The following is a 26,118-nucleotide window of genomic DNA, read 5'->3' as shown; positions in this document are numbered from 1 at the left end:
AAACCATACGTTTATCACATTAGGTGCATTGTGCTGCCACCTACTGCCAGGCACTCCATATCAGCGACTTCAGCAGTCATTAGGCATCGTGAAAGAGCAGAATGGGGCGCTCCGCCGAACTCACGGACTTCGAACGTGGTCAGGTCATTGGGTGTCACTTGTATCATACGTCTGCACGCGAGATTTCTACACTCCTAAACATCCCTATGTCCACTGTTTCGATGTGATAGTGAAGTGCAAAGGTGAAGGAACACGTACAGCACAAAAGCGTACAGGCCGACTTCGTCTGTTGACTGACGGAGACCGCCGACGGTTGAAGAGGGTCATAATGTGTAGTAGGTTGACATCTATCCAGACCATCACACAGGAATTCCAGACTGCATCAGGATCCACTGCAGGTACTATGACAGTTAGGCGGGATGTGATAAATCTTGGATTTCATGGTGGAGCGGCTTCTCATAAGCCACACATCACGCCGGTAAATGCCAAACGACGCCTCGCTTGGTGTAAGGAGTGTAAACAATTGGACAGTTGAACTGTGGATAAACGTTGTGTGGAGTGACGAATCACGGTGCACAAAGTTGCGATCCGATGGTAGGGTGTGGGTATGGCGAATGCCCGGTGAACGTCTTCTGCCAGAGAGTGTAGTGCCAACAGTAAAATTCGGAAGCGGTGGTGTTATGGTGTGGTGGTGTTTTTCATGGAGGGAGCTTGCACCCCTTATTGTTTTTTATCACAGCACAGGCCTACGTTGATATTTTAAGCACCTTCTTGTTTCCCACTGTTGAATGCGATGTCGGGGATGGCGACTGCATCTTTAAACACGATCGAGGAGCTGTTCATAATGCACGGCCTGTGGCGGAGTGGTTACACGACAATAACATCCCTGTAATGGACTGGCCCGCACAGAGTCCTGACCTGAATCCTATAGAACACCTTTGGGATGTTTCGGAACGCCGACTTCATGCCAGGCCTCACCGACCGATATCGGTACCTCACCTCAGGTCAGCACTCCGTGAAGAATGGGCTGCTATTCCCCAAGAAACCTTCCAGCACGTGATTGGGCGTGTGTTTGCGAGAGTGGAAGCTGTCATCAAGGCATCAAGGCCAACACCGTATTGAATTCCAGCATTACCGATGAAGGGCGCCACGGACTTGTAAGTCATTTTCAGCCAGGTGTCCGGATACTTTTGATCATGTAGTTTAGTTTGTCTATTTTTTATTTAAATATTATTTTCATGTCTTTCAGTTTCTTTAAATTTTCTGTTTTGTATTGTAAATCGTCCCTGGTTAATTCCAGCTCTTTCATATTCTCTCTGATTTCCTTTATCCACCCTACTTGTTGCTTGATGTTCCAAAGTTTCTCTATAATCTTTCTTGCTTACTGGATTTCTTGTGTTCTCACAATGTGACCAAAAAAAGAGATCCTTTTCTTAGTATAGTATCTGTAGTGGGCTGTACACCACTTCATTTGCCCCTGTCCGCCACTGAGCAACTTTTTGACGTTACCTATTTATGCATGTTCTATCTATTCTTCTCTCTACTTTTAGATATTTTTGATTCTGTTTTTCCTGGTGATTTTGAAAATTTTCATTTCCGTATGTCATCTGTGGTTGAACCACCATCTTTTAATGTTTTAATTTAATTTAGGTTGATAGACTTTTTATTGTCGTAGACCATGTTAATTTCATTTTATTAGTTCTTTGCCGGCCGCAGTGGCCGAGCGGTTCTAGGCGCTTGTGTCTGGAACCGCGTGACCGCTACGGTCGCAGGTTCGAATCCTGCCTCGGGCATGGATGTGTGTGATGTCCTTAGGTTAGTTAGGTTTTAAGCAGTTCTAAGTTCTAGGGGACTGATGACCTGAGATGTTAAGTCCCATAGTGCTCAGAACCATTTGAACCATTTATTAGTTCTTTCTTGCCACGCAGGTTTCTCATTCATGCTGTACTATATACTGCCTCCATTTCCGTTAAAAGCATCTACATCTACATACATCGTCTCTCATAAGGTGAATGACAGGTGGTACCTTGTACCACTACTAGTTATTCCCTTTCCCCTTTCCAATCGCAGTTGGAGCGAAGGAGAAATGACTGTCTATATGCCTCGGAATGAGCGCTATTTTCTCTTATCTTGTCTTCGCTGTTCTTGCGCGAAATGTACGTCGGTGGCAGTAGAATCATTCTGGAAACAACGATGATAAGTTGCAAAGGCTTGCGGCTTATTCAGTGGCCTACCGACACTCGTTTTTTTTCCGAACATCACCTGCGACTGTAGAGAAGGGGAAAGCGTCCGTGTCATACACAGTACAGTGGATTTCATCTCACGGTTCACGGCGTACGTTCCTTCTCAAAGGATTACGAGGTACCGCTACCTGTATCGTGAACTTCGTCGTGCTTGTGAATAGCCTTACAACATTAAGCGTGTGATTTGGGGACCGTTTCAGTAATTAACGTCTTGTCGCACACGCTTTAACCGCCATTGACGCTGAGCGCTTTCGTGGAAGTCTCATAATGGCGAGACACAGAAGGGAGAGCAGATGGGTTGCGGAAGCACGCGTTGAGCACGTGCGGCCAGAATAGCGAGCGCGCCCTCTCTCAGCCATCGCCCCGGCGCGCCGGTGACGCAACCCGGGTAATGAGGTTGGCCAGGGCGAGGCGTGCCCGGCATACGGGGCAAGAGCCACTGCCCGCCGCTTCCCAGTGCGCCTCCCGGCAACCCGCGTCCCACATACGCCAGCTCGAGCTCAACAGCGATCGCTGCCAAGGTATGTGGATGGCCCCAGCTGCAAACGAGCGCAGCTCACTTCTGTTTACAAAAGGGCAAGACGTCAGATGCTCCGAAATACAGCTCTGTAGCAAGTGACGACCGCGCGTTGCGGGGTCACAGAGCATTTTCTAAAGCTCAAACGTTAGGTCCTCTCATGTTTCTGGAGGAAAAACAGCTTCTTTCGGACAATCAGCACGAATTCAGGGAAAAAACAAACCGTGCGAACCGCAGTTTGCTTTATTCGTACACGATATCTTGCAAAAAGCAGATACAGTGAATAACATTTATTTAATCGTATGGCTAGGGCTCCCCGTCGGGCAGGCCTTTCGCCGGGAGCCGGTCTTTCAATTTGACGCCACTTCGGCGACCTGCAGTCGATGAGGATGATAGGATGATGATGAGGACAGCACAACACCCAGTCCCTGGGCGGAGAAAATTCCCCGACCCAGCCGGGAATCGAACCCGGGCCGAAAGGACTGACAATTCGTCACGTCGACCATTCAGCTACCGGGGGCGGACAGTGAATAACAATAATATTCGGACACTAAGAGATTTTTACTTTGCTGCATCATAACTGTATTCTGAACAAAAGAAAAATGTAATATATCTACGTATTATACGTAGGTAGGTAGGAAAAATAGTATGAATGATGTTTACACAACGTATGGCACTTGTTAAATAATACGATTGAAGTAAAGCACTCTTCCATGGTCACGTTACTTTAATATCATGACAAATGCCAGTGCCGCACTTGTTTTCGCCGTTCACACCGGAGTAAATACTTCGATTCCGAAGGCAAATGTGTCGACTGTTCAGACGGTATGATGCCACGCAGAGCCAATACTAGTATTGAGATACGACAGGTTGTGATTTTCCGCAACGCGAAAGGTAAATCTTGTAGACAAATTGCTGCCACACTGAACATAAGTAAGAGTACTGTGACAGATATCGTCAGACGATTCAAAAATGAGGGCCGTATCGACTCTATACTGCAAAAGGGCCAGCCACCGAAGCTGGAAGCACGTGACAAGAGCCAGCTAATACGGAAAATAAAGAAGGATCCTACACTCAGTGCACCCAGATTAGCACGTGAGCTTCTAAACGAGACTGGCAAGAAGGTACATCCGCAAACGATTCGCAGAGCATTGAATGAAAGTGGCTACAACGGAAAGAGTGGCCACGAAGAAACCGTATGTGAATCAACAAAATAGAAAGAAGAGATTATACTTTGCCAGGAAGTTCATTACGAAGGATGAAATATGGTGGAACGACGTCATTTTTGCTGACGAAAGTAAATCAAATATTAAACCGACTAAAAGCATGGAGGTGGCATCGTTCTTGTCTGGAGTTGTATATCGATATTTGTACCGGGCGAATTGGTGTTCATCGACAGTAATATGGACAAATATCTCTATTTGAACATATTAAAGAACAATTTACGGAAAACTGCTGAAACCATGGGGATATCAAACACGTTCAAATTTTACCAGGAAAATGACGTGAAACATAAGGCTCGCATTGCGCAGGAATATGTGTTGTACAATTGACCCAAAGTCTTACAACCACCACCTCAATCACCAGATGTCAACCCCATTGAGAATGTGTTGGGAGAACTGGAGCGACGTATTAGAAAAACACCAGTAGCGTTCAAGGAAACTCTGAAGCGTCGATTAAAAGAAGAATGGGACAGTGTACATGCGGACTATTTAAAATAGATCATTTACAGTATGCCACAGCGTTTGAAAGAAGTGATAAAACAGAATGGCTACCCGACAAGATATTGAAACATTTAATGTTCCACAAAATTTTGTCTGGAAATCATTAGTTCTGCAAAGTGTCCGAATATTAAAGGAACTTGAATATAAGACCGAGTTGTATTTAAATAGTATTATAAAAGAACTTATGTACGTTCTCTTAATAAAGTATATGCTATTATTTACAAGACACATCACGGAATATAATACTTGGTTATATGTTTTGTTTGTTTTGTTACGAATGAAGTTATGATGCTACAAGGTTAACATATCATAGTGTCCGAACATTAAAGTGATTTTCTGTACAGGTGAACACTTAAATCATGTTTCTTTAGATTTCCGGGAGTGTTCAACACTAATACATCGCCCACTACTAACCAAGATACGATCATCCAGACTATATTCGCAGTTCCTCAATGCGAGTATTTCACTCATTGAATCTAGTTCATTATCCCTAAGGTGATAAAAGTCATGGGATACGTCCTAATATCTTGTCGGTTATCCATCAATCTGCCCTAGTGCAGCAGCTTGACGTCCCATGTACTCGTCGAAGAGTTGGGAGCCCCCTGCAGAAATACTGAGCCACCACCTGCTTGCACAGTTCACAACTTGGGTCAGTGACTTCGTGCGATCGGCGCCACACTCAAACCCTACCATCAGATCTCACCAACTGAAATCGAGACTTATCTGACCAGGCCACGGTTTTCTAGTCGTCTAGGATCCAACCGATATGGTCACAAGCCCAGGAGACACTTTGCACGCGATGACGTGCTCTAAGCAAAGGCACTTCCGTTGGTCATCTGCTGCCATGGCCCATTAATGCCACAGTTCGCTTCACTGTCCAATAGGACACGTTCGTCGATCGTCCCACACTGATTTCTGCAGTTGTTCCACGCAGTGTTGCTTGTCTGTCAGCAAACGCCTCTGCTCTCAGTCGTTAAGTGAAGGCCGTCGGCCACTACGTTGTCCGTGTTCAAAGGCAATGACTGGAATTTGGTATTCGCGGCACACTCCTGGCTCTGTGGATTTCCGAAATCTAATGTAACGTGTGTCTAGCTCAACTACCATTCCACGTGCAAAGTCTGTTAATTCCCGTCGTGCCGACATAGCCTCGTCGGAAAACTTTTCACATGAATCACCTGAGTTCAAATGGCAGCTCAGCTAATGCACTGTCCTTGTGTGCGATACTATCGCCATGTGTATATGTGCATATCGCTATCGCATTACTTTTGCAAACAGTAGACACATGTGAACGTCTAATTTACATTTCTACAGATTGCTGAGAGATGTTCAACACCGCAGGCAACGTCCCCTTAAAAAAATTATAAATGACTGTGCTTAAGCTGACACACAATACTTTTAGCGCAACGCAATCTGACTTTTAATAATCCCTACAAAAGAATGGCCCTGACTAACAATAACCTATACCTTCCATGAATTACTTACCTCACAAAAATCTTCATTACTCGAACTACTGCAATACAGCGAGCGCCAATACTGCCAGCTAAATAAAAGATTCTAACTACTGAAGTCACTAACTACTGATAGGCATAGTTAGCAAATGAAAGATTTTGATAGAGAACAAACAATGTATTTACCTTAATAGTGTTCAAAAGTCATAATATATATATCAATTCATGACATCCAGTCTTACAAATTTACTGTCTCTGATGGACACAAGTCCAGATCATCCGCTCTCAAAATTCCGCCATCTCTCTCCCCACATCCACCACTGCTGGCGGCTCACCTCCAACTGCGCAACGCTACGCGCTGTTAACAGCCAACTGCCCAACACTACAATAGCAAATTGCAACAATGCCACCCAGCCACAGACTGCACACAGCACAGCCAGTGATTTTCATACAGAGCGCTACGTGGCGGTGGCATTACCAATATAAGAACCTAAAATAGCCTACTTACACGTAATACAGTGCACATTCTAACCAAGATACGGTCATCCAGAGTATCTTGGTAGATATCTGAGTGTTTCTTCAGTACTAGTGTTTTACTTATTGTGTCTAGTTCATTACACTTGACGATGAATGTACAACACAAACAAAAATAACATGGGCTGTGCCCCAATGGAGCGTTATACGACTTCTGAAGTTTTACATTTCTACTCTGCAAGCCACCTTGCGGTGTGTGGCGGTGGGTACCATCTGTACCACTTTCTATCACCCTCTAATCGCTAATACTTCCGGGGGGGGGGGGGAGACGATTGCCGGTAAGTCTCCGTGTGGGCTCGAATCTCTCTGACTTTATCTTCATGGTCTTCCCGCGAGATATACGTAGGGGGGAACCAATGTATTTGTTGGCTCTTCTAGGAACGTATGCTCTCATAACTTCAACAATAAAGCACAGCGTGATGCACAGCGCTTCTCTTCTAACGTCTGTCAGCGGAGTTGGTTGATCGTCTTGTGACGCTTTCGTGCTTACTAAATTAATCTTGACCAAACGCGCTGCTCTTCTTATCTATTTCCCATATCGGTTCTATCTGGTACCGTTCCCATACTGACAAGCAGTATTCAAGTATTGGTCAAACTGATGTTTTGTAAGCTACTTCCTTTGTTGACAGACTACATTCCCTGAAGATACTTCCAGTTAATCTCAGTCTGGAATCTGCCTTTATCGCGATATATTTTATGTGGTCGTTCAATTTCAGATCACTCCGCATGCATACTTCTAAGTATTTTATGGAAGTAGTTGCCTCCAGTGATTTTCTGCAATTGTGTATTCATACAGCATACGATTTGGACGATCGTAAAGAAATGCGAAAGACTTGGACAAAATTTGCACTCGATTCAATGAATAGCAGTTATAGGATGACAATTATTTAAATATATGAAATAAAATCGTCATAACTTCTGAACGGTTTGTCTCAGGACGTTCAAACTGCACGGTTGGCCGAGGGGCATGATGGGAATTAGTATTTTGCTTTAGCGACGGAAAACACTTTTGCCGGCAGCGGTGACTGAGCGGTTCTAGGCGCTTCAGTCCGAAACCGCGCGACTGCTACGGTCGCAGGTTGGAATCCTGCCTCGGACACGGATGTGAGTGATGTCCTTAGGTTAGTTAGGTTTAAGTAATTCTAAGTTCTAGGGGACTGATCACCTCAGATGTTAAATCCCATAGTGCTCAGAGCCATTTGAACCATTTGAAAACCACTTTCGTTTGGAAAGCAAAATTGGCGCATTTGGGGGACTTAGAATACGCATTTCGCGATCGAGAAATCTCTTCACCGTCAATGGGTGAGTTGTGTGGTGTGCAATGTCCAGTCACGGAATAATCGGTCTATATTCCTTGCTAGCACGGTGACTACCGAACGGTAGGTGAAGGTTTTGGAAGATGACTTCATCCCCATTTTCCAAAGTTACCCTGATTTGACAAGATGTGTTTTATGCAAGACAGAGCTTGACTCCATCGAAGCAGGAAAGTGTTTGATGTCCTGGAGGAGTACTTTGTCCGACCGCCTTCTGGCTCTGGGATACCCAGAGGCCACTGGCACGGGCCTCGACTGGCCACCATATTCCCCCGATCTGAACAAATGCGACTCCTTTTTGTGGGGCTATATTAAATACAAGGTATACAGCAATAATCCCAAAATCATTGCTGAGCTGAAAACAGCCATTCAGGAACTAATCGACAGCATCGATATCTCGACACTTCAGCGGATCATGCAGAATTTCGCTATTCATCTGCTCCACGTCATCGCCAATGATGGCAGGCATATCGAACATATCATAACCTAAATCCGTATGTCTGTAGTGACGTTTACATGTTGAATAAACTGTGTTTACGCCATAGTTTGTAATTAATTTACGCTTCTTTTTGATATAGTTCAATAATTTTCATCCTGTATGTTTAAACGTGGATTAATGTAGGACAGTGTTCGTCACAATGAGAAAGAACCCAATAGCATCAGATTACAGACACTCTTGAGCACTTCAAATAGAATAACTACAGTGTTCGCCGTTAAAACTTCAACACTAGGAAGCATAGCAAAAGACGAAATTTTACTTATTGTGTGTATTCAGTAATATAGGAAGAACACAAGATTACACTGAAGTAACGAAAGTCACGGAATAGCAGTATGCACCTACACTCCTGGAAATGGAAAAAAGAACACATTGACACCGGTGTGTCAGACCCACCATACTTGCTCCGGACACTGCGAGAGGGCTGTACAAGCAATGATCACACGCACGGCACAGCGGACACACCAGGAACCGCGGTGTTGGCCGTCGAATGGCGCTAGCTGCGCAGCATTTGTGCACCGCCGCCAACGGTGTCAGCCAGTTTGCCGTGGCATACGGAGCTCCATCGCAGTCTTTAACACTGGTAGCATGCCGCGACAGCGTGGACGTGAACCCTATGTGCAGTTGACGGACTTTGAGCGAGGGCGTATAGTGGGCATGCGGGAGGCCGGGTGGACGTACCGCCGAATTGCTCAACACGTGGGGCGTGAGGTCTCCACAGTACATCGATGTTGTCGCCAGTGGTCGGCGGAAGGTGCACGTGCCCGTCGACCTGGGACCGGACCGCAGCGACGCACGGATGCACGCCAAGACCGTAGGATCCTACGCAGTGCCGTAGGGGACCGCACCGCCACTTCCCAGCAAATTAGGGACACTGTTGCTCCTGGGGTATCGGCGAGGACCATTCGCAACCGTCTCCATGAAGCTGGGCTACGGTCCCGCACACCGTTAGGCCGTCTTCCGCTCACGCCCCAACATCGTGCAGCCCGCCTCCAGTGGTGTCGCGACAGGCGTGAATGGAGGGACGAATGGAGACGTGTCGTCTTCAGCGATGAGAGTCGCTTCTGCCTTGGTGCCAATGATGGTCGTATGCGTGTTTGGCGCCGTGCAGGTGAGCGCCACAATCAGGACTGCATACGACCGAGGCACACAGGGCCAACACCCGGCATCATGGTGTGGGGAGCGATCTCCTACACTGGCCCTACACCACTGGTGATCGTCGAGGGGACACTGAATAGTGCACGGTACATCCAAACCGTCATCGAACCCATCGTTCTACCATTCCTAGACCGGCAAGGGAACTTGCTGTTCCAACAGGACAATGCACGTCCGCATGTATCCCGTGCCACCCAACGTGCTCTAGAAGGTGTAAGTCAACTACCCTGGCCAGCAAGATCTCCGGATCTGTCCCCCATTGAGCATGTTTGGGACTGTATGAAGCGTCGTCTCACGCGGTCTGCACGTCCAGCACGAACGCTGGTCCAACTGAGGCGCCAGGTGGAAATGGCATGGCAAGCCGTTCCACAGGACTATATCCAGCATCTCTACGATCGTCTCCATGGGAGAATAGCAGCCTGCATTGCTGCGAAAGGTGGATATACACTGTACTAGTGCCGACATTGTGCATGCTCTGTTGCCTGTGTCTATGTGCCTGTGGTTCTGTCAGTGTGATCATGTGATGTATCTGACCCCAGGAATGTGTCAATAAAGTTTCCCCTTCCTGGGACAATGAATTCACAGTGTTCTTATTTCAATTTCCAGGAGTGTATACAAGTTGTTGTAGTATCGCGCGCAGAGGATATAAAAGGGCAGTGTACTGGCGGAGCTGTCACTTGTGCTCAAGGGATTCATGTGAAAAGGTTTCTGACGTGGTTATGGCCGTTGTGATAGTTGGAACTAGACGCGCGGGACATGCCATTTCGGAAATATTTAGGAAATTCAGTATGCCGTGATGAACAGTTTCAAGAGTTTGCAGAGAATATCAAATTTCAGGCATTAACTCTCACCAACGGCCTTCAACAACAGAGAGCAGCGGCATTTGCTAACAGACAATCAACACGGCGTGGAATAACTGCAGAAATCACTGTGGGACGTACGACGAACGTATTCAATAGGACAGCGGGCGAAATTTTGGCACCAATGGCGACCGACGCAAATGTCTTTGCTTAGAACACGACATCGCCTGCCTCGCCTCTCCTGGACTTGTGACCATATGGGTTGGACCCTAGACGAATGAAAAACTGTGGTCTAGTTAGATGACTCCCGATTTCAGTTGGTAAGAGCTGATGGTAGGGTTTGAGTGTGACGCAGACCCCACGAAGTCATTGACCCAAGTTATCAACAATGCACTGTGCAAGCGGGTCATGTGTCCATATTTGTGTGAACTGCGTTTACATGGAAACACTTTCGTGATTATGGTCTGCTATAGAGGCAGCATGGCTCAATGTTTCTGCAGAGGACTTCCAATGACCTTTTGAATCCATGCCACGTTGAGCAAAAAGAGGCCCGATACAATATTACGAGGTATTCCGTGACTTTTGTCACCTCTGTGCAGATTTGTACGGGATTTGGGGGGTACACAAGGTGCGAAACACTGTACACAGAGCTTTTTCCTCTGGCAGGAACAATGATTCTAACCCGGCTGGGCATCGGGACTAACTTAGTTTGTGCGACAGGTAAGGGCACGGCATTCCATAATAGTTCAACTCTGGTCCAGAATTCATCAAGTGCAGGTCGGCCGGAGTGGCCGAGCGGTTCTAGGCGCTACAGTCTGGAACCACGCGACCGCTACGGTCGCAGATTCGAATCCTGCCTCAGGCATGTATGTGTGTGATGTCCTTAGGTTAGTTAGGTTTAAGTAGTTCTAAGTTCTAGGGGACTGATGACCTCAGCAGTTAAGTCCCATAGTGCTCAGAGCCATTTGAACCATCGAGTGCAGTACCTGGCGATTGATGACATGCCAGTCTCTCTGCAACCTACGACCAGATGTTTTCAATGGGTGAGAGATCTAGATAATATACTGACCAGAGCAGCAGTCGAACAACCTCTGCGTTGAGATATGTGAGGACAGGACGGGCAACCTCCGTTGTGTTATTGAAACCTGGTAGAGAGGACGCAGCCGCTGGCTCTCTCGCTGCCGCTCCAAGGTAAGTCCTGTCGTGCTTCCTGGACCGTGATGAATGTAGCAAAATGACACAAGGTTGGAATTTTCGTTGTCTGTGACCGCGGCTAATTATTTCATAGCTCATTTTCAGGAAGAACCTGCGAACTATGCACATCTTTGCTTGCCTGAGTACCCCGACAATACTTTCCTTATGTGGCATGACGATGTAATACCACTGCAAAGGGCCATGCATCAGACGAATGCTGCTGACCCCCAGTGATAAATGTACAGTACAGATGATTACTTTTATTGAATGTGATAGTCGAGGGAGATTCAGATGGTCTGCTCGGTCGTTCGGGCTGGGAAATTAAATCTCCGTCAGGTTAAGGTTCTGCAACTGCTTCCTGTATCGCCCAAGGTGAATGTTGGTTCCTGTCAAAAGAATACGGCCGATTTTCTTCCAGCTCCTTGCCCAAATAGAGTTTATGAACGTGAACTGTTTGGGGTGTGTTTGTGTATCCCGTTAAGGGCATTCAGCGTTTATCTCGAAGTGAGGCAAGATATGCGGGACTACCACCATCACAAACAGAGCATTTGTGTTGAAATCAAACGAAAAGTATGCAAATGTTCCTTGACAATTGGCAGCACAATCACAACAGACGTGGAAGAGGGCGAATTTAAGCTCAATAACTCGTATAAAACATGTGAGCGTCAGGCACACTTTATCGTCTCTGTATCTCACATTTATGAACACTCGTCGCAATGAAGCAACACCCTAGAAATTCACCCTGTTATATTTATTAAGTAAGGGTCGCCTAACCATTGGAAAGTTGTAGGAATTTTTTGGTCTGGAATGTAAGTCAAGAAAGAGATACAAATAATAGTACACAACAATATTCTTACAAAAATGCAATAAACTGAAATAAATTGATGCTAACCACTGGAGGAAGGAGAGCGAACATGGCATCCACATTTGGATGGCTGGCAATTCCAAGACAAACGAGACGCATCTTACATATGACAAACTGAGCATAGAAGACGCGTAACAATGTTAGTTAAATACGAGCTACTCAGAAGGTGTATTGCACTATAGTATGAGCGGAATTAGATCTCCCAAGCACAGCAATTGGGCCCCAGGCCAGACGAGACCCGACGACAGCCGGTCGGCGATCGTCCACAATATAAGTTCCTTCCAGCCCGACTACTTCTATTCCCAAGCTCGAGCTCAACAGCAAAATGAATGTTGCTGCCAATCTGACGAATGATAACGTGCTTTACACCCTCATGGACAGGGGAACGCAACCGAAATTTCCAAATGAAGACATACATAAAAGTACAAGTCATGAGGTTGGTTCCGGGTTTCGAACAGTCCCTCCCCACTGGTTAGCAACGTCCGTGCCAAGTTTCGCGGTGCGAACGATATTTTCATTGGTCAGTCCGTAATTTCTAGAGAGAAAACAACGAACTTCCTCACGCTAGTGTAGCTGCTGTAGGCGGCACCTTTTGATGTGCAGACAGCAAGACAAATTTCCTGCCTCAAACCCAGGCATAAATGCTTTAATAAAATGAAATTACATGGTTCCAGAGACCTTTTCAAGTCTCAAACATCTGTGAAGTATATATGCAGAAAGAAGCGACGACTGAAAATTTGTAGCAAGGCTGGCATTCGAACCCAGGTCTCAAACTTACTAGGCAGATGTGTTAACTATTACGCCATCCTGGCACAGCGGCTTTGCACTACTGACCAGTGTAGACGGCAGGTTCGCTAAGCATTAATCTACACTACTGACCATTAAAATTGCTACACCAAGAAGAAATGCAGATGATAAACGGGTATTCATAGGGCAAATATGTTATAGTAGAACTGACATGTCATTACATTTTCCCGTAATTTGGGTGCATAGATCCTGAGAAATCCGTAACAGAACAACCAACTCTGGCCGTAATAACGGCCTCGATACGCCTGGGCATTCAGTCAAACAGAGATTGGATGGCGTGTACAGGTACAGCTGCCCATGCAGCTTCAACACGATACCACAGTTCATCAATAGAAGTCACTGGCGTATTGTGACGAGCCAGTTGCTCGGCCACCACTGAACAGACGTTTTCAGTTGATGAGAGATCTGGAGAATGTGCTGGCCAGGGCAGCAGCCGAACATTTTCTGTGTCCAGAAAGGCCCGTACAGGACCTGCAACATGCGGTCGTGCATTATCCTGCTGAAAGGGTTTCGCAGGGATCGAATGAAGGGTAGAGCCACGGCTCGTAACACATCTGAAACGTAAAGTCCACTGTTCAAAGTGCCGTCAATGTGAACAAGAGGTGACCGAGACCTGTAACCAATGGCACCCCATACCATCACGCCGGGTGATACGCCAGTATGGCGATGACGAATACACGCTTCCAATGTGCGTTCACCGCGATGTCGCTAAACACGGATGTGACCACCATGATTCTGTAAACAGAACTTGGATTCATCCGAAAAAATGACGTTTAGTACACCATCGTAGGCTCTCGTGTCCGTGATGCAACGTCAAGGGTAACCGTAGCCATGGTCTCCGAGCTGATAGTCCACGCTGCTTCAAACGTCGTCGAACTGTTCGTGCAGATGGTTGTTGTCTTGCAAACGTCGCCATCTGTTGACTCAGGGATCGAGACGTGGCTGCACGATCCGTTACAGCCATGCGGATAAGATGCCTGTCATCTCGATTGCTAGTGATACGAGACCGTTGGGATCCAGCACGGCGTTCCGTATTACCCTCCTGAACCCACCGATTCCATATTCTGCTAACAGCCATTGGATCTCGACCGACTCGACCAGCAATGTCGCGATACGATAAACCGCAATCGCGATAGGCTACAATCCGACCTTTATCAAAGTCGGAAATGTGATGGTACGCATTTCTCCTCCTTACACGAGGCATCACAACAACGTTTCACCAGGCAAAGCCGGTCAACTGCTGTTTGTGTATGGGAAGTCGATTGGAAACTTTCCTCATGTCAGTACGTTGTAGGTGTCGCCACCGGCGTGTGAATGCTCTGAAAAGCTAATCGTTTGCATATCACAGCATGTTCTTCCCGTCGGTTAAATTTCGGGTCTGTAGCACGTCATCTTCGTGGTGTAGCAATGTTAATGGCCAGTAGTGTAGTTGCGCTCTCGACCTGAAGCACATAAGCAACCATTATTTATACGGGAGGACTGCCCCATGACCACATAGGTACAACATAGATGTTTGAGAATTTAAAAGTTCTCTGCAACCATATAGTTTCATTTGACTAAAAGGACCTACATCAGAATTTCAGGCAGGATCTCCCGTATGGTTCGATGTTGAGGTGCTATAACAATACAGTTGGAGAGCCGCCACTGCAATGCTGTTTCAGTTTATTGAGTTTAGGGAATACCAAGTGGGCTCAGGCGTGAATGGGAATTTGGGTGGAGGGGGGAGACATGCTAAGGTAGTCCGTGTATTTGTGCCATGCCACTGTGTCAGGATGGCGTAGTGGTTAGCATACGTGGCTAGTGAGAGGGAGACCCTGATTCGAGTCCCGGCCTTGGTACAAATTTTTGTTCTTTGCTACATTCTGCAAATATGCATCGTAGATATTTGAGACTTTAAACGATCTCTGGAACCATATAGATTCTCTAGATTGAAGTGGACAGGACAGGAACCGACAACAATAATAGTTCAGGAAACAGGACCGATTCCCCGAAACTTATCACCACCAGGGGTAATGCGTTCCCTGCTTTTGATGTTGCTCAGAGTCTGCCGCAGACATAATGATGAACTGCTGAGCACCCAGCCTCACTCCTTTCCTGCGAGAGGTACAACAACTTCCATTCCCAGCAAAAATACCACGCTCACACAATAAATTACTGAGTAATCGTAATACAGGCGAAAGCAAGTCGTGAAGCGATATGTGATAGTCATGTTACTCTTGTGATCCCTCTCTAATGGCCGCACCGTTGAAGATATGTTAAATCTTAATCTTCCTTCCTCTCTCTGGCCTGGTGTACAGAAAGCCATCCTACAACGATAACCAAATGTGTATGATTTTCACCATTTTGGGCACACGGAAACTGCCATGAACTCGTTAATACATACGACTAAGAAAATCGAAAGTGCGAACCAATCAGCATTTAAAACATGTGTTAGTAATTTTCTTTTTTGAGTTTTTGGGATGTGTACAGGATGACTCCATAGCTTCTACCACATCGACTTCCGCATTATCTTGTGATCAGCAGGGACTGACGACGGTATTCGAGAGTAATCGACACTGCCTAAGCCGTCACCTAAATTTAATGCAGGAAGTTCCGGATCTTCACCTTATAAACAATTCGCTATAGGCTGTCTACGAAGAGACTGCCTATCAACCTCTTGGCCGAACAAACATTTAGAGCTGCTCCGAACTAGACAAACAGGAGCTAACGAAATTGTACAAAGACAGATAGCGAGAATTATTTCACTGATGATATGCAGTATCAAGAATGCAGGAAAAATATTAACTGACTGCCACTTCAAAACAGCTGATTTTCGGGAAAGTTCACTTACAGGATTGGAGGAACCTGTATGTTCTGCTGTGAACTAGACCTGGCAGTTTCTCTGTAGTATACAAAGAAGTATATAAGAAGTTATTCTTGCTGTGCCAGAACTGCCCTATGATCGCAAAGGGAAATGATCGTGATACAATGGCAGGTAAAAATGTAATGATCTGCGAAGATGGCGGGTTCACTAAGAGTTAACCTAGTATGGCGTCTCGACCTGAAGGTTGCCGGTATCAGCTTTGGTGGTGTAATAATTTCTTTGTCAGTGTTTGATCGACAAGAGAGGAGAGATGGTGGCATACAGCTTCAGATCACTAGATTGGGCACTAGTGCTCTGGATTAAATTAAAAAACTCTTTGCTGTGGTTTGTGAGGCGATGGTATTGGCGATGGAGATATGTGAATCGGATGGCAACGGTACCCTCACTGCCAGTCGCGACTGGTAAATTGTTTGTCAATATTTCAATGTCGAGATTCGTACTCCCCCTTTCTTTCAACTCCTCTATGATCCACTACAACACACGATAACACTATACGAAGGGTGTTCAATAAATAACGTAACACATTTTTTTTCTCGGGCAATGCGGAATTCGTTGTGGGCTATCGCTTCAGCCCCTATAGATGCGTGAAGTTACGAATGTCATCTGTGACGGAGATGCGTTCGAAGCAGAGAACTGTCATTGAGTTTTTTTGGCGGAAATCTGGAGCTTCACAGACATGTATAAGCGCTTACAGAATGTCTGCGGAGACCTGGAAATGAAAAAAAGCACGGCGAGTCGTTGGGCGAGACATCTGTCATCATCGGAACAAGGTTGCGCAAAAATGCCCTACCTCCCGCGTGCCGGCCGGCAGCACGCAGCTGTGACTCCTGCAGTGTTGGAACGTGCGGACACTCTCATTTTAGGTGACCGACGGATCACAATGAGAACACCTCCCTGCACAGCTGGACGTCTCTGTTGGTACTGCTGACACATTCGCCCATCAGGGTTTCTCGCTACCTTACAGAGGACCTTCAAGAGCAACGGAGGACTATCTGTCTGGAATTGCTTGCGCATTACGAGGCTGATCGAGACAATTTTTGTGAAACATCGTCACAGACTATGAAACATGGGTTCATCCCGTCAAACCGGAAACAAAACGGCAATCTGTGAAGCGGCGTACACCACCTCTCCTCCGAAGAAAAAGTGCAGCCGCAGCCTCAGCTAGTAAAGTCACGGCGACGGTCTTCTGGTACTCTGAAGGGGTTGTTCCGTTTGTTGTCCTCCCTCGTGGTGCAACGATCAACTCTGAAGTGCACTGGGCTACCCACAGAGAACTGAAGAAACGATGTCACAGTGTTCGTCGCCAGAAAAATGCAAACGAATTTCTCCTTCTCCACGACAACGCAAGGCATCATGCAATTCTGCGCTCCCGAGATGAGCTCACAAAACTTCACTGGATTGTTATTCCTCATCCACCCTAAAGCCTGTGTTTTGCACGATTCGACTTTCATCTGCTTGGCCCAATGAAGGACGCATTCCGCGAGAACCAGTACGTCGATGTTGGGGATGTTATTGGAAAAAAAAGACGTTGGCTCCGACGTGGACCAGTAGAGTGACACCATACTGACATACAGGCCCTCACAGTTAGGCAGCAGAAGGATGTCTCATTGATAAATATATGTAAATGTCGTGTGACTAGGGCCTCCCATCGGGTAGACCGTTCGCCGGGTGCAAGTCTTCCGATTTGACGGCACTTCGGCGACTTGTGCGTCGATGGGGATTAGATGATGATTAGGACGACACAACACCCAGTCCCTGAGCGGACAAAATCTCCGACCCAGCCGGGAATCGAACCCGGGCCCTTAGGATTGATATTCTGTCGCGCTGACCACTCAGCTACCGGGGACGGACGTCTCATTGATTACGTTAAAAAATATAAGTTTGTAGTCAAAAGAGTGGGGAATAATAGGGTGTGTTGGAATCCCGAATAAAACCAACTTGATTTCAGAAAAAAATTGTTGCTTTACTTATTGAACACCCCTCATATGTTGACAACGCTGATGACTAGCACTGGCTGGTCGAAATCTATTGCTGTGTTGGGAAATGTTTTTATGATAATTCTTAACAGAAGTTAAAAGAAGAAACGTGCAACCTGAGTCACGAAAACATTCCCCAGACCGTAACGCTCCCTTCTCTGGCCTGAACAAATGGTTCAAATGGCTCTGAGCACTATGGGACTCAACTTCTGAGGTCATTAATCCCCTAGAACTTAGAACTAGTTAAACCTAACTAACCTAAGGACATCACACACATCCATGCCCGAGGCAGGATTCGAACCTGCGACCGTAGCGGTCTCGCGGTTCCAGACTGCAGCGCCTAGAGCCGCACGACCAATGCGGCCGGCGGCCTGAACACTTCCGGCAATTTTTTCAGGTCGTACAATCCGGAGGCCATCTGTCCGATGGAGCATAAAAACTTGATTCATCTGAAAAGACAACCTGTCGCTTCTTAGAGGACGTCCAGTTGCCGTTTTGGCGTGCAGATCTGGGCCATCATCCTCGAAGAACAGCAGTCAACATGGGTGCGTGCACCAGGCGCCTGCTGAGTAGGGCCATAGGCAGCAGCGTTCACTGAACGTTCGTTTAGGAGACGGTGTCGGCAGCCCCTGGGTTCATTTGGGCATTCAGTTGCTCAGCAGTCACACTTATATTCGCCAGTACACGTCTCCGCAGCCGCTGTTCACTCACGTCATCTATGGCCCATTGTAGAGCACCGTTGCCTCGGCGCAGATTTTGGATGAAGTCATTTTGCCATGCACGGTATACATCAACCACGGCGCCAAGTAACACTGCAAAAGCTAGATTCTGTTGGAATATAAGGCTGTCTGAGATGAGCACATGTCGTCGTCAGAATGTAGCCTTTTGAGTGCGAGAGTCCCACAAGATCCGATAAGTACGACACTTATTACATCGTAAAACGTTGTTAAATTTGTGCTGTATTGTCAATGTTACCATATATTATTAGAACGATGGTAACATTGACAATTCAGCACAAATTTAACAACGTTTTACGATGTAATAAGTGTCGTACTTATCGGATCTTGTGGGACTCTCGCACTCAAAAGGCTATATTTTGACGACGACATGTGCTCATGTCAAATAGCCTTATATTCCAACAGAATCTAACTTTTGCAGTGTTACTTGAAAATGGCCGTAAGGCCGAAATTGCAATCGTAATAATAAATATTTCATACAGTCTCTTAGGAAATATTATATGACTGTGAATCCCAGCCATAAGATGTTAATCAAATTACGAAATGATTGTCAGTGTGAGGAGGTAGCAAAAAGTGCGGAAGACATATGGAGAAAACTCATCTGGGAAGCTCGCGCTATCGGAGTTAATAATACAGCAGGAAGCCACAAATTATAATCAAATCAAGCAGCACAAATTGCGTGGCAAAGTAACCAATTAACGAAGCGCTCAGAATGTAGGTCACGTTACCGCAATTTGCAACACTTAACGTTTCTCCAAATCAGGCGGCGTTTACAGGCGTCCACTCTCTATTCTCAAAAACCTCTACATGGAGGGGATACCTCAATGTTGTTGCGAATGTGACGCCTATTTCTCGATAAAACAGGGGAACGCAGCAGAAAGTTACCACTGTTGGTGTACAAAACGCACATTAACAAATACGAGGTTGCTACCAAGTTGGTGTTTCTTTCCCAAGCTTAACGGCGTGGCGACTCAACTCGATCGGATAGCCAAAATTATGGAGCAAAATCAATCATTGTTGTCAGGCTGGCTGGGCCCTCCCGCAGCGGCCTGGTCTTTGATATTTGTGAGAAAAGGCAAAAATGTTGGACTTCATTATTCTCTAGGGGCGGCTGCGGCATTATATACCCTCTCACCACTTAAGAAGTGATCGTTCCTACGAAACACCATGTGCTGCTCCTTCTACGTCAACATTCTACATGTACATCTACAATTATACTACGCAAGCCACCCAACGGTGTGTGGCGGAGGGCACTTTACGTGCCACTGTCATTTCCTTCCTTTCCTGTTCCAGTCGCGTATGGTTCGCGGGAAGAGCGACTGCCGGAAAGCCTCCGTGCGCTCTCGAATCTCTCTAATTTTACATTCGTGATCTCCTCGGGAGGTATAAGTAGGGGGAAGCAATATATTCGATACCTCATCCAGAAACGCACCCTCTCGAAACCTGGACAGCAAGCTACACCGCGATGCAGAGCGCCTCACTTGCAGAGCCTGCCACTTGAGTTTGCTAAATATTTCCGTAACGCTATCACGCTTACCAAATAACCCTGTGACGAAACGCGCCGCTCGTCTTAGGATCTTCTCTATCTCCTCTGTCAACCCGACCTGGTACGGATCCCACACTGATGAACAATACTCAAGTATAGGTCGAACGAGTGTTTTGTAAGCCACCTCATTTGTTGATGGACTACATTTTCTAAGGACTCTCCCAATGAATCTCAACCTGGCACCCGCCTTACCAACAATTAATTTTATATGATCATTCCACTTCAAATCGTTCCGTACGCATACTCCCAGATATTTTACAGAAGTAACTGCTACCAGTGTTTGTTCCGCTATCATATAATCATACAATAAAGGAACCTTCTTTCTATGTATTCGCAGTACATTACATTTGTCTATGTTTAGGGTCAGTTGCCACTCCCTGCACCAAGTGCCTACGCCGGCCGCGGTGGTCTAGCGGTTCTGGCGCTGCAGTCCGGAACCGCGGGACTGCTACGGTCGCAGGTTCGAATCCTGCCTCGGGCATGGGTGTGTGTGATGTCCTTAGGTTAGTTAGGTTTAAGTAGTTCTAAGTTCTAGGGGACTTATGACCTAAGATGTTGAGTCCCATAGTGCTCATAGCCATTTGAACCAAGTGCCTATCCTCTGCAGATCTTCCTGCATTTCGCTGCAATTTTCTAATGCTGCAACTTCTCTGTATACTACAACATCATCCGCAAAAAGCCGCATAGAACTTCCGACACTATCTACTAGGTCATTTATATATATATTGTGAAAGGCAATGGTCCCATAACACTCCCCCGTGTCACGCCAGAGGTTACTTTAACGTCTGTAGACGTCTCTCCATTGAGAACAACATACTGTGTTCTGTTTGCTAAAAACTCTTTAATCTAGCCACACAGCTGATCTGATATTCCGTAGGATCTTACTTTGTTTATCAGGCGACAGTGCGGAAATGTATCGAACGCCATCCGGAAGTCAAGGAAAATGGCATCTACCTGGGAGCCTGTATCTAATATTTTCTGGCTCTCATGAACAAATAAAGCGAGGTGGGTCTCACACGATCGCTGTTTCCGGAATCCATGTTGATTCCTACAGAGTAGATTTTGGGTTTCCAGAAATGACGTGATACGTGAGCAAAAAACATGTTCTAAAATTCTACAACAGATCGATGTCAAAGATATAGGCCTATAGTTTTGCGCATCTGCTCGACGACCCTTCTTGAAACCTGGGACTACCTGTGCTCTTTTCCAATCATTTGGAACCTTCCGTTCCTCTAGAGACTTGCGGTAAACGGCTGTTAGAAGGGGGGCAAGTTCTTTCGCGTACTCTGTGTAGAATCGAACTGGTATCCCGTCAGGTCCAGTGGACTTTCCTCTGTTGAGTGATTTCAGTTGCTTTTCTATTCCTTGGACACTTATTTCGATGTCAGCCATTTTTTCGTTTGTGCGATGATTTAGAGAAGGAACTACAGTGCGGTCTTCGTCTGTGAAACAGCTTTGGAAAAAAATATTTTGTATTTTAGCTTAACGCGTGTCATCCTCTGTTTCAATGCCATCATCATCCCAGAGTGTCTGGATATGCTGTTCCGAGCCACTTACTGATTTAACGTAAGACCAGAACTTCCTAGGATTTTCTGTCAAGTCAGTACATAGAATTTTACTTTCGAATTCACTGAACGCTTCACGCATAGCCCTCCTTACGCCAACTTTGACATCGTTTAGCTTCTGTTTGCCTGAGAGCTTCTGTTTGTCTGAGAGGTTTTGCCTGCGTTTAAAGTTGCAGTGAAAATGGCTCTGAGCACTATGAGACTTAACATCTGAGGTCATCAGTCCCCTAGAACTTAGAACTACTTAAACCTAACTAACCTAAAGACATGACACACATCCATGCCCAAGGCAGGATTCGAACCTGCGACCGTAGCGGCCACGCGGTTCCAGACTGTAGCGCCTTTAACCGCTTGGCCACACCGGCCGGCGCCCTCTTTGCTTTCGCGGTAGTTTCCTAACTTTGTCGTTGTTCATATGGCTCTGAGCACTATGGTACTTAACACCTATGGTCATCAGTCCCCTAGAACTAAGAACTACTTAAACCTAACTAACCTAAGGACAGCACACAACACCCAGTCATCACGAGACAGAGAAAATCCCTGACCCCTAACTTTGTTTTTGAACCGCGGTGGTTTTTTCCCGTCCCTCACAGTTTTACTCGGCACGTACCTATCTAAAACGCATTTTACGATTGCCTTGAACTTTTTCCATTACCGCGCTTTTCGTGAGAATGCCTGTTTATTTAGGGCAGGCGCGTTGGACTCACGTCGAATCCTGCAACGAAGTGTGTCACTCTCATGAGGACATAGACGTAGACAAGCTAAGTGAATGGAATGTGTGACATGATTAGGTATGTTTGTGTAGGGCCGTCAGTCTGTAGGTGGAACTGGCCGCCAGGAAGCGAGTGGACCAGCCAGAGTGCCGACGACCGAGAGGACAGCGGCCGGCCGCGAGATAGGCGGCTATCTGCGGGCGCCCGCTCGGTCAACACGCACGCCGCCCAGCTGAATGACGGCGGCGGCCCGGCCCGGCCCGGCGCGGTGCGGCGTGGCGTGCGGCCGGTCAGTGACGCCGCGTCCGCCCCCGCGGCCGCTCCGGGCCGGCACGCCGCACCCGCTCGTTACTCGCCGATTCGCCGATGACGCCGCAGCAGGCCGAAACGTTCCTAACAACGCCGTGACCGGCCCCGCACTGCGCGAACGCTAAATTGCAGGCTGTATACCTTACGGCGCCGTACGTCAACGGCAAATTTAGCATTCGCGAAGAATGTCCGATGCTCTCTGCCAACTTTTATTCCACCGGACGGCAATCGAGTGAAAAGTCGTGCTTCCCGCAGGGCAGCATAAACGTGGTTAGGTACGTCCCGCGCTCTTCGCGTGCCGCTGAGGCTAACCAATGCGCGAGACGGCGCAGTGGCTAGACATGCGACTCGCATGTGGCACGAAGGTGGCTTCGCCATCCACATTTTGTTTTTACGTGGTTTCGCAGAATCGCTCAAGGCAAATGCCAGGACGGTTCCTTTGAAAAGTACGCTGCCGACTTCCTTAACCACCCTTTCGAACTTCTGCTCCGTCTCGAAATGTTGTTAAACCTTAATCGTCCTTCCTTCCTTATTTAGGACCAAACGAACGGTGTCGTTCCCCTTCTTCTCGGTGATATTGTCGTCGTAGGATGAGTCAAAATACTTTTATTACGTCTCCGTACGGACATGACTGCCGAATGTACGAGGTGCATTCAAGTTCTAAGGCCTCCGATTTTTTTTCTCCGGACTGGAAAGAGATAGAAACATGCGCATTGTTTTAAAATGAGGCCGTGTTCATTGTCAATACGTCCCAGAGATGGCAGCACCGTACGGCAGATGGAATTATACCGCCAGCGGCAAGGATGAGAGCTGTTTTAAATACTTAAAATGGCAACATTTTCCTTACTTGAACAGCGTGCAATCATTTGTTTTCTGAATTTGCGTGGTGTGAAACCAATTGAAATTCATCGACAGTTGAAGGAGACATGTGGTGATGGAGTTATGGATGTCTCGAAAGTGCGTTCGTGGGTGCGACAGTTTTATGAAGGCAGAACATCGTGTGACAACGAACCGAAACAACCTCGGGCTCGCACAAGCCGGTCTGACGACATGATCGAGAAAGTGGAGAGAATTGTTTTGGGAGATCGCCGAATGACTGTTGAACAGATCGCCTCCAGAGTTGGCATTTCTGTGGGTTCTGTGCACACAATCCTGCATGACGACCTGAAAATGCGAAAAGTGTCATCCAGGTGGGTGCCACGAATGCTGACGGACGACCACACGGCTGCCCGTGTGGCATGTTGCCAAGCAATGTTGACGCGCAACGACAGCATGAATGGGACTTTCTTTTCGTCGGTTGTAACAATGGATGAGACGTGGATGCCATTTTTCCATCCAGAAACAAAGCGCCAGTCAGCTCAATGGAAGCACACTGATTCACCGCCACCAAAAAAATTTCGGGTAACCGCCAGTGCTGAAAAAATGATGGCGTCCATGTTCTGGGACAGCGAGGGCGTAATCCTTACCCATTGCGTTCCAAAGGACACTACGGTAACAGATGCATCCTACGAAAATGTTTTGAAGAACAAATTCCTTCCTGCACTGCAACAAAAACTTCCGGGAAGGGCTGCGCGTGTGCTGTTTCACCAAGACAACGCACCCGCACATCGAGCTAACGTTACGCAACAGTTTCTTCGTGATAACAACTTTGAAGTGATTCCTCATGCTCCCTACTCACCTGACCTGGCTCCTAGTGACTTTTGGCTTTTTCCAACAATGAAAGACACTCTCCGTGGCCGCACGTTCACCAGCCGTGCTGCTATTGCCTCAGCTATTTTCCAGTGGTCGAAACAGACTCTTAAAGAAACCTTCGCCGCTGCCATGGAATCATGGCGTCAGCGTTGTGAGAAATGTGTACGTCTGCAGGGCGATTACGTCGAGAAGTAACGCCAGTTTCATCGATTTCGGGTGAGTAGTTAATTAGAAAAAAAATCGGAGGCTTTAGAACTTGAATGCACCTTGTAGAACATCGATTCGGGAAGTATAGAATTAGAGATGAGTTAGCCTGACGGCTACGTCAGCCCCGAAATGTTGTACAGTAACGCACTAACACAACAGAAGGCTAGACAAGATGTTTGCAGAATCTAAAGATTTTGGGATAAACAGACTGCTTTGCTTACATCTGACGAACATTAAGCATAGGCCTACTGTTGAATCCTACAGATTTGCAATCGAGTATATTAGTGACAGTAGACTGAGACTGTATTTACTCATCAAGCATTCAGTACAGAAGTGGAAATCAGTATAAAGGCAGGTTTCCACGAAAGTAATGGTACACTGCCTGAGGAATACCTGTATCGAATTTACTATGAAAGTAAGTATATAGTTTATTTCATAACACGCGTAAAAAAATAGGGCGTTTGAATTTCGTTGATCGAAATTGGTATACAAACACTCACTGTTCTGTTGAGTTATTTAATTGTTAGTACTTTGTCCAACGTCCATTCTTCCTAATTACCTCAAAAATTATCTTCGGTATTGATTATTTGTGTTAGTAGTTCTTGCATTGAAATTGTCGCCAACTCTTGTCTAGTCGCTCTTTTCAGCTCACATACGGCCTCAAATTACCTTCTATTAGAATAAAAACGCCTTGAAATTATTCCCCAAACATTTTTCACGGTTTTCAAATCCGAACTACGTGCAGGTCACGGCAAGACATCGATATCTTTCTCTTCAAATCACTTTTTGGTTGTGGCAGAAACATACACAGATACATTGTCTTGATAAAACGTTAGAGTTTCGTCCCTCAGGTGCTCACACATTCGAATCAATTCTGTCTCTAGCATTTCAATGTACATGTTAGAGGTCATTCTAGTATTCAGTCAAGAATGCGTGACTTACCGTTAGCGCTGAAAGCTGCCCAAATCATAATACTTCCACCATCAAATTACTGCTCATTCTTATCTGCTGCTGTTGTCAGATCACATCAATAATTCTGAAACTTCTTTGCATCACTGAAGATCACTTTATCCCCTCTCCCCCTAAAGTCCATGAAATATGCTTCTCAGCAAACTCCAATCCAGCCAGTTGAATTTTCATCTATATCTACATCTACTTGACTACTCATCTATTCACAATAAAATACCTGGCAGAGGGTTCAATGAACAATATTCAAGCTGTCTCTCTACCGTTCCACTCTCACGGGAAAAGCGAACATTTAAATTTTTCTGTGCGAGCTCTGATTTCTCTTACTTTATCGTGATGATCATTTCTCCCTGTGTAGGTGGGTGCCAACAGAATGTGTTCGCAGTCGGAGGAGAAAACTAGTGATTGAAATTTCATGAAAAGGTCCCCTCGCAACGAAAAGCGCCTT

The 26,118-nt window shown here is 46.4% G+C and overlaps 1 protein-coding gene across 1 annotated transcript in view; it reads left to right on the top strand.

Moving 5' to 3' along the window:
• The window catches only part of LOC126107117 (beta-1,3-glucan-binding protein-like), a 279,494-nt gene that overhangs the window by 188,180 nt on the left and 65,196 nt on the right, over positions 1–26,118 (top strand). The window lies entirely within an intron of this gene.

This window comes from Schistocerca cancellata, chromosome 1 (genome assembly GCF_023864275.1).
Source record: "Schistocerca cancellata isolate TAMUIC-IGC-003103 chromosome 1, iqSchCanc2.1, whole genome shotgun sequence".
NCBI lineage: Eukaryota > Metazoa > Arthropoda > Insecta > Orthoptera > Acrididae > Schistocerca > Schistocerca cancellata.
Note: the sequence above shows the minus strand (reverse complement) of the source record. Positions and strands in the feature narration are given on the sequence as shown.